Source organism: Anneissia japonica, unplaced genomic scaffold (assembly GCF_011630105.1).
Source record: "Anneissia japonica isolate Jap-2015-1 unplaced genomic scaffold, ASM1163010v1 scaffold1487_len315116_cov162, whole genome shotgun sequence".
Lineage (NCBI taxonomy): Eukaryota > Metazoa > Echinodermata > Crinoidea > Comatulida > Comatulidae > Anneissia > Anneissia japonica.
Genome location: NW_022732104.1, coordinates 177922 through 187934, shown reverse-complemented (window position 1 = coordinate 187934; position 10013 = coordinate 177922).

Genomic DNA, 10013 nt, shown 5'->3' with positions numbered 1-10013 from the left:
ATTATCTTTTCCACCTCTGCTATTTAAAATCACAATATTAAGATTGATATAAATTTGATTTAAATGTGTTAAATATTAATGTACATTGTAGTCGATCTATAGCAAAAAAAATTAAGGGCCTGTTATTGGCAAATCCGTGGCTCTCTTTAATTAGAATGAATTAAGTTACATAGTTATGGTGACACAAACTGGCGTTAAAACACACCTATGAAAACTTTAATAGGCCTAAATACCTAAAATCTGAACTTTCTAAATTCGCCTCTGAATGTTATTGTCGCAGTACTTAAAGCAATAAATCAATGTTGCTATCAGAATTATCTTCTTCATTCTCATAATTATACAACCTAACTCCAGAGTAACTTCGAAGAAGTCTCTGCAACACTTGCTTGCAATTGGAGGTGCCATCGGACCCGTATGATCACATCGAGCATATATATGGCGCTCTACATAAAGAACACTGAAGCACCTAGGGCTATACAATTCAAGTGGGCAATAATAAATTAATTATTAAAAAGTACTTTAATTTATATTCAAAAGAGATGGAACCTCCACTAGTAAGATGGAACATATACAAAGACACACATATGGTACAAACTTGCAATGAACTGCCTTCATAAAGCTTAAACGAGGATAAACTTCATAAACAATGTATTTCATCCGAATAATTTAAATTTATTAAATGTAACTGCTATCTTTTAAATAAACTCTCTTACGTCAAATCGGCTGAATCGGAGAACATAGACTTTAGTGTTTAGTGCAAGTACAAACAAAGGTAAGATTAGAATCAAATATAGAATTTAAGCAAAACAGAAACAAAATATCCAAAACAAGTCTACGTTATATTAGGCCTATATTGGAAAAAATGTAAACTTTTCAAAAATTCGGCCAAATATAGTTTGGCCGTGGCTTTTCAAATTTTGCGGCCAGGCAAATTTTTATACGGCCAGATTTGAGGAATCTGGCCGTCAAAAAGGCCAAATGGCAACCCTGCTCGCGATAAGGCGTCTACGTTTGCATGCTTCTTTGAAGCCTTGTATTCAATGCTATACTGATATCCCCTAAGAATATTGCGTAGCGCTGTAGTCTCGCGTGCTGAATTTACCGATACGCCCTTTGCAGGGTTAAATATCGCTAGCAATGGCTGGTGATCAGTGATCAAGGTAAAGTTGTTCCAAGCTATGTAGACATGTTTGGGAAATTGCGTTCAGCTTTGTTTAATATGCTTGAAGCGTGTGCAATTGACCTGTCGCTCCCGTCTGGAAATTTATGTGAGAGCACTGCCCCTAAACCATACTGAGACGTGTCACAAGCTAGCAGTAAGTGTAAGGTTGGGTCATAATGAGTTAGTACCTTGTCGGAAGTCACCAAATCTTTAACTTTGTCAAGTGCTGCTTGACATTCTGGAGACCAGCTGCACTTTGCATCTTTAAGTAACAATTTATGCAGTGGGCTTTACACTAGATAAGTTTGGTAGAAACTTTGCATAATATTGTATCATTCCTAGGAATGCCCTTCATTGACTCATATTCTTTGGAGTTTCGGCCTTTAAAATTGGGTGTCCCGAAAGCTCAGACCACGAAAGCTAAAACCTAAGACCACGAGATATCAGACCCACTCGAAATATCAGACCCCGCAAATTAAGACCCTCAAATAAGTATGCCGTAATTTCTAGACAATACCTTTATTCGAAAGCTAACGTCAATATAAAGAAATGACTAGTAAAATAAACAACATTAAGTATCATCGATACCAGCCGGTTATTCGCACTCCACGGAACCGTACGGTACGGTTTAAGTACGTTTTCGATAGCGCTTTCTAATGCACATCTATCGTGCGAATACTGTATCCGATATTATGGTTCTCCATCGTTCTCACTCTTTATATTTTTAGGATAGTTTGATCTTCTTTTTACATTCACCTTACCTTTCTTTACTTGCTTCTTTTTTGTTTTATATTCGTTTTCAAAATATTATATAATAAAAAAAGATAAAATTACTAAAAGCATATAGAACATGAAACCAGGACCAGTGGCGGATCCAGCGAAGGGAGTGGGGACATTAGAGCCCGTCCCCCCCCCTCCAATTCAGTAAAGCCGAACATTTTGAGTTAAATCATCATCATCATCATCATCATCGTCGTCAAGAACAACAATAATAATAATATAGGTACCAGTGGTGTGCAGCCCCCGAAAAATATGACAATTTATGAGTTTCAGAGGCTCATTTAAGTGATTTTATTTATAGATAATCTACTAATATGTTGAAAATACATAAAATATATCTCTCCAACAGATTGTGGTTTTTCTTCTTTTCTGGGGGGGGGGGCAGCCCCACGACCTACCCCACCTTCTCGCCAGTGACGGCGCCAGTGGGGGAAGGGTGTTTAAATCCCCCATCGGTCTGGTTAAGGCCCCCCCCACCCATTGACCAAAATAAATAAATAATAATAATAGGCCTAGTTTTCCCATCCCAGTCATTTCCGGCCATCTATTCCGGCCATCATTCCGGCCATTTTCTTTTCTTTTTTTTAAAATCCCGTTTTGGGAGAAAGGGATCCTCCTCCCATACCCACCCCTAGGCTCGGGCCTTCGGCCCTCAAATGACGCTGCGTGAAATAGTTACATCTATAAATACTAAGCCCACCCACTAAGACCCCCCCCCCCCCCCCTCCGACATTTTTGACCCCCATAAATTATATCCTAGAGCTGTCACTGCTTCGCGCCACTCTGGCCCCTCTCCTCCATCGCTTTCCCCCATTTCAAGTTGTCTAGATACCCAACTGCATGTATCCCTATTCTATATCGCTGTGCTCCAGTGGCTCAAAATTGGGTCTGGAGCACTCCACTGGCGTTCCATACTTATAATAAAAAGTAGAGCATGCCCCATCCAGCCGTCAAAACGACTACCAAAATATACTTCAAATTAGGGCGTTATAACGCCCTAATAAAAATGTGGTTTTTTTTTGCGTAGTATTCTCTAATCGTTTCGTCATACTTCTGTTCACGTTTGTAGAATCGAAAACGCTCCGCCATTGTGATCGGCTTCGGGCTGAAGTGTTAATTTAAAATCTGAACTAAATCAGTATAACTTTTATCCCCGGGCTTCTCCGGGCTGACGAGATCTCTAAGAAAATTGTAAGTTCTGCTCCCTAGCAAGCTAATGAGCACTGAAACTTGTTTTTCCACGGCTATACTATTAGCCTTGAAATAATTGCTCGAGCCGCTCTTGATATGAGCTCCATACTTATTCACTCTCGTCATAGGTTGAATATTACCAATTATGGCTGTTATTTTTTTCGAAAATCACACACAGCTGTGGTACTCACAGTCATACAGTAATTGTTCCGTATCCTCGTCGTCAGTTGTTAGGTTCGTAATACTCAATAATAGTGTTATACATAACAAGGTACCGGCCTCCTTGGCAGATTTTACTTTTCAACAAGACCAACTGGCAACAAGACCAAGCTATGTTGAGAAGTTTGAAGTTGGGAAATATGGGTGCGAGCAAGAGGATTGTGGAACATGACATGCAGTTGTAAAAAACCTGCATTGTTTTGAAATTCATTGTGCATTACCGTAAATACTGTCGTCAAATTTGCACATTGCCTCTACCAACACGTCAATGATGTGATGAGATTGTGCCACCATACCATAGCTGAACATCAATAATGTATCTCTAACACGAGATTTTCGACATCATTTTAGTTATAGTTTTTGTGCAATAAACTCATGTTTAGAGACTTTATTTTTACTTCTTAACCTGCTTGGTTGCGACTTTACAGAAATTAAATTTTTTGTAGTGTTTGTACGATTTAGACCCAGCCATTTCAGACGCCATCTTAGTTTTGTGATACTTATAAGATTCGGACCTTCCACATAATGGTTTTATTGTATTCCTTGTACCTTAAAACATGTTTAAACACTTCCTTTCTGATCCAAGCTGTTTGGTTGCAAAGGTATAAAATTTTAAAATGGCGGCCATTTTGGACGCCTCTTGGTTTTAGGGTACTTATAGGATTAGGACTCTCCAGATAATTGTCTTATTGTATTTATTGTACCTTTAAGCATATGTCTAGACTCTTCATTAGTGCTTCCAACTTGTCTGGTTGCGTTAGTATGATAACCTTTCAAAATGGTGGCCATTTAAGATTTGGACACTCCAGATAATGATGATTCCTTGTAACTTAAATTAAGACACTTCATTTGTGCTTCCAACTTATTTGGTTGCAAATATATGATACAATTTTAAATTAGCGGCCATTTTGGACGCCATCTTGGTTTTGGGGTACTTATAAGACTTGGACACTCTGGATAATTGTCTTATTGTAATCCTTGTACCTTAAAACATATTTGACACTTCATTTTTGCTTTTAATTTGTCGGGCTGAAAAGTTATGATAAAATATTAAAATGGCGGCCATTCTGGACGCCATTTTGGATTTTGTGGAAAGCTCTAGTAGGATTTTTCAGGACTTTTAGTATGTTATTCTACTCATCATTTTGAACCTATCTTGAAAAATTTAGTTTGTTATGAGAAATTTCGATGTTTGCCTATATTTTCGACCTAATGCCTTTGGACTACCGTATCTATTTTGTCCCGATTTTATTAGAAGCGGTTTGGCGCAGCGGGAAATGGTTTGGTTTCCCAACCTCGAGGTCGGGATATCTGGTGGGACTGCCTGCTCACGCGCTGAAAAGAAGCGCTTTGTATAAATGATAGGTACCGTAGGAGAGCTGTCCTAATTAAACCCGTTAACGAAAATAATTGGAAGTAATTTAAAGACATATTTTCAAAATCCATAATTACGGTATTCGCAACGGTATTCTTTTACCCTACATTTTTTAAATATTTTTCAGAATGTTTCCTTGGTTTTTTATATTTTTGTGTATTTTAATACATTAACAAAGCATACTAAGCATATGAATATATATTATAATACACATCTAGATGTGTATAAGAGACAGATATCAGACCCCGCAAATTAAGACCCTCAAATAAGTATGCCCAATTTTCTAGACAATACCTTTATTCGGAATGTTTCCAAAATTGGGTTAGGCTTTCTCATGGTCTGATTTACATATGCTTAACACCAACAGTCCGTCCGAAGACAAATATAGAAATTGCAAAATGTATCAAACTTTATTGATACCCTTTTTTACGAAACTCGCATTATTATACTGCAATTCGATCACAAACAAAGGATACATTCTTTGAGATGTTTTAAATTAATTTGCGGATGGATGACGTAGGCGATTTCTCTACCAACTTCTCGAGGTTTACGTCATTAAGATCTTGAAATGGCTCGACTACACAGGACATCTTTGCTGTTTCTAGTGTTTTTTTGCTTACTACAATCGACGTCTGTTTCTGTGTATGGGAATCGAGTTATAATCTTTAGTTCGCCGAATGCGAATCCGTTAAAAGCTACGAACGATTGCAACTCCAAATGTTTCAAAATTGGGGGAGTGTGCATCGAAAGTGAATGTCGTTGCTTTGATGGTTATAGTGGACAGCTTTGTGAAAAGGGTAATATACCTGTTTATTTTATATTTAATATTCAATTTTATTTAAGATTAAACATATTTAATATTTACCTCCATGGGTAAGAATTAGCGCACTTATCGTATAAATTTATTTATTGGTCAAACACAATATAAACATGATGATTATACATGCAAAAAATGTTCACATTGTCTAAAACATCAAGATGCACAAACTGCATTGAAAACAACCATTGATAAAATGTTAAAAGTTAAAGGGGTATATTTTTTTAATTTAAGTATTAGCAGATAGAAGCATTTACTTGTTAGTTCCATCATTATCCGCCACTTATTTTTTCGTGTATGTATCATATGTTTATGATATTGCAATGGAGGAAGAATTAATTATTCTATTCTATGCTGATGCTCATAATTCGCCTGCTGAGCATGTTTATTTTATAAAAAATGGCAAAGCATAGATTTTGCCACTTTGTTCCATTACTCAATGATTCAACACATGGCAACAGTTCAATGCTGTACATTAGTAAGTTTTGGTTAATCATTTAATATTATTTAACGATTTATGGCATCTTGTTTCCAGTAAATAAATTTAATCATTAATAATCTATTTGCATTATTACATCATCATCGTCATTGTATTATTTTTGAAATTAGGCCTGTTATTATCATCGTCATCATTATCATTATTATTTTCCTCATCGTGAACGTTATTGTTATAATAAATATTTACTGTTATTATTAGGTTATTATTATTATTATTACTTTTATTATTATTATTATTATTATTATTATTATATTATTATTATTTACTGTTATTATGGTGGTATTTATCTTCGATGGAATGTTGGTTTATGGAAAATTCTAGGCCAATCAGTAATAGTAGCAATATAGTTCAATAAAATGAATCTGAAATCTGATTGTATTAAGCAGATAAGCTCATATAATTGCATTTGGGCCTAGGAGTGTTTAGAAATACATTGGTGAAAGAGGATTGGTGAAAAGTTGAGCCTTTAACATCAATTTTACAGTCTTATAAAATGAATAAATATTTTCATCGCCTTTAAGGGTACTAAAACTAACCCCCATCAACCTTCACTCATTCGTGTCTTTGAGTGAAAACCTAATAGAAATGCCAGTATTTTAAGACTGAAATCAAGTTCCCGCAATAGGGTTATATCCAAGGAGGTCAAGAAAATATATCCGTACTGTTTTTGACACTAAACTAAATTACAGATTAGGCCAAATTTATTTCATCGCCTTTGAGTCATAGGCCCGGTAAGTTTCTATTTGTATGGTCATTTTTATTTTCCACTCTCTAAGGGCAATTTTATATTACCCTTTAAAAAACAACAGATATTTTCATTCGCCCTCTCCTCCATCAATTTTGGTACCCACAGAGATGTCTGAACATTCCTTTAGTAGAAATAAAACATTAATAATAAGTATTATTATACTTTATAGAATCTCCACATTGAGTTTAGATTGTTCCTTCTTTTTTGCCATAATTATTTTTAAATGAATGAATAAATGAAGGGTCCTTATTCAATTTCCTGTCACTCGTTAGGGACCTTGGCCTAAAGTCGTTAGTTGTCGGACAGCCGGATAGTAGGTCTATAGGGTTACCTGAATTACAAGACGTCACTGCAGCATTCTTCAACAACCATAGGCCTATACTGCACATACTTTCCCTTATCAGTCATTCAAATGTGATTCATGTTCATGTTATTCTTCCTGTACAGTAGTTGGCCTGTGTTGTAACCGAATAACCATGAGCAATGGCAATAATGTCAACGGACATAACTGTCTACTTCAGTGTTATTATACAATCGATACAATCCAGATATTGAGGAAGTCAAGTTAATAATACTTGAACATTGAATTTGTCTCTTCGGCCAGAGGTAAAATGATTAGTTATGCATATGTTAAAAAGAATAGACAACATACCGGCAAAAACATCTTTCTTGCTTATTAATTTTATGAACGAAGGTTAGGACTAATTCGTAAAATGTGGAACAATCTCTATTCTCTCTTTGTAATTTATTTACATTAAGTGATTGGTGAGATACTTGAATAATGATACCATTATAAAGAATACGGTATGCATTGTAAAAACAGCGTGGAGGGTTTAACCACAAAGCCTCATTGTGCCGCTTTTGGTGACACAGCTAAAAAGGAGTTTAACCACACTTTTTTACCCCTCCTCCCAGTTTATAATATTCAAAAATCTAATCTGTATCTCATTCCGTTCTCGATTTTTTTTGTGTGTGTCTTAAAAAAATCAGTTGTACAATATATCAACATTATTCTTCTGAAGCCTGGCTTTAAGGCATAGCTGAAAGTACCACCAAACAGTGCTCATGCAATCATCTGCTAGTAGGCCTAGAGACAGCAGTAAAATCAGAAAATTTGAAATCTCGATGGTTCTGTTCGATATGACAAGGCGTTTTGACAGAATTGATAGAGTGGTTCTACTTCAAGATATGAACAAAGTTGTATGAACTGAATATAGCTACCATGTTATTAAAACACGTAAAATTAGATGTAAAGGAGTTCTTGGAAAATTTAAGGCAGAAATGGCATCAACACAACGAGATTGTTTTTGGAAAATTTAAGGCAGAAATGGAATCAACACAACGAGATTGTTTCTTACCATCCTTTACTGTCTGTCTCGAAAACGGTCTAAATAAGAACGACAAACATAAAAAAAGATCATAATTATAGCAAATCAAAAATGTAACTTCCGAGAGCTTGCTCCACATCATCTGCGAAACTATAGCTTAAAAAAAACTTTAGGCCTAGATCAGCAATATTTTTATTGATCGAGTTTAAGATCTAGAAAATAAAATAAAAAACATAATTCCAGTCAGAAGAAATCAACCAATCTAAAAAAGAATACTGCAAATCAAGGGATGGGTATGAAACCTGGAAAGCTTGTAAATAATATAGAAGCCTTTTGGATACAGAAAACGATATCACTTAATAAAAAAGAATAAAAAAACATTTTAACAAATAAAATATAGGAAATAAATGAAGAAAGTATGTTTAACACGATATGTCACAAGTTGTTTTTCCACAATAGTGAACTGTGGACCGAAAAGACTACATCGAAAATCGACGCATTTCATCATGATACCCACAATTCAAAACAATTAAATTAAATTGAAAGTGAAGAAATTTGTAGAACAAAAGAAAAAATTCGTTGGATAACATAAGAGGGAGAAGACTATGCTGGTTAGTTCCAAGCTATGGAGGGCCATGCTCTAAAATAGGTTATTTCATTTTTCAAAACTAACAGCAGTAAACACCGCCACTAACTGGTTTTCAGTTAGGCCTATGGTTAAAAACCAAGAGGAAAGCAACATAATAGTATGGATCACAATAATGAATAGAAACTAAAAGAACTACGGTAACCTTCCTGATATCGGAACAATAGAATTAAATGAAACTGCTACAAATTAGATAGATGTGGCAGATATTGTTAAGATATCGTTGAACGCAATGTCATTAAATGGCAGAACGGGGCACTGATGATAATGATGGTGACCATGATTAGGATCTTGACGTGTATATGGCATTTATAGTTCTTACATTTGATATGATACCAAATATCTAATTACAATTAAAGCTAAATACTTCAAGTTCCATTGCAAATTATGTCTAAACATGTTTAGCTTCTGAACCAGCTGTCAATAAACGCGGGCCAAACTTTGTGTTAAAACCATCTTTTAACGGTGTAGAAGTCAGTTAAAAAGTATATTCTGTGTGTTAAAGGGGGGGTGCGGGGATGAGACAAGTGGCCATATATTGCTTATTTAACCTTTCCTGAGTTCGGGAAAAATACTTAAAAAATTCAAAATGTTGAGATGTAAGGATAATTACAGAAACAAAACATGATATGATGAGACAGGAAAATCAGGTGAAAACGAGGCTGATCACTTTTTTCAGTAGCTTGGTAGCATTTTCTAACCAACTCATTAATATTCAAGACAAGTCTGTCAATTAATTTTTGGCGAGCAGCTGATCGAAAAATCGTCCCGACGATCGAGCGACTAGCCTAGATATAGTACACTAGTGTGAAGTCGTGAGTTTTTGTGATCGTTTACGTACGCAGTTACAGAGAGACGGTTTAGTCAACGTCAATTCAATCATGGAGGAATAATTCAATTGAATTAATAAACGTATATCAGTCCGATGATTTGACTTGTTTGTTTACAAGTCCTACACCTATGCCTAGGATTAGCACAGTCAGTGCTACCCAGCAGCAATAGCGCACTCCTGTCCTGGACACTGCTTCCTGCAGCATGTGAGTTCGCACGTAGCCTTATCCAGGTGACGGTAAAGATAGTAGGTTTCTACTACTAGCCTAGCCTAGACTTGTCATGCCATACCATCTTTGTCACATTAATTGTGCTAGTGCATTTTTTTTCTCATAATAATAGACCTAGCCCCTAGGCCTACTAATAATAGTATACTATAGGCCTGGTCCTATGAAAAACTGTCTAGGCCTAAATGTC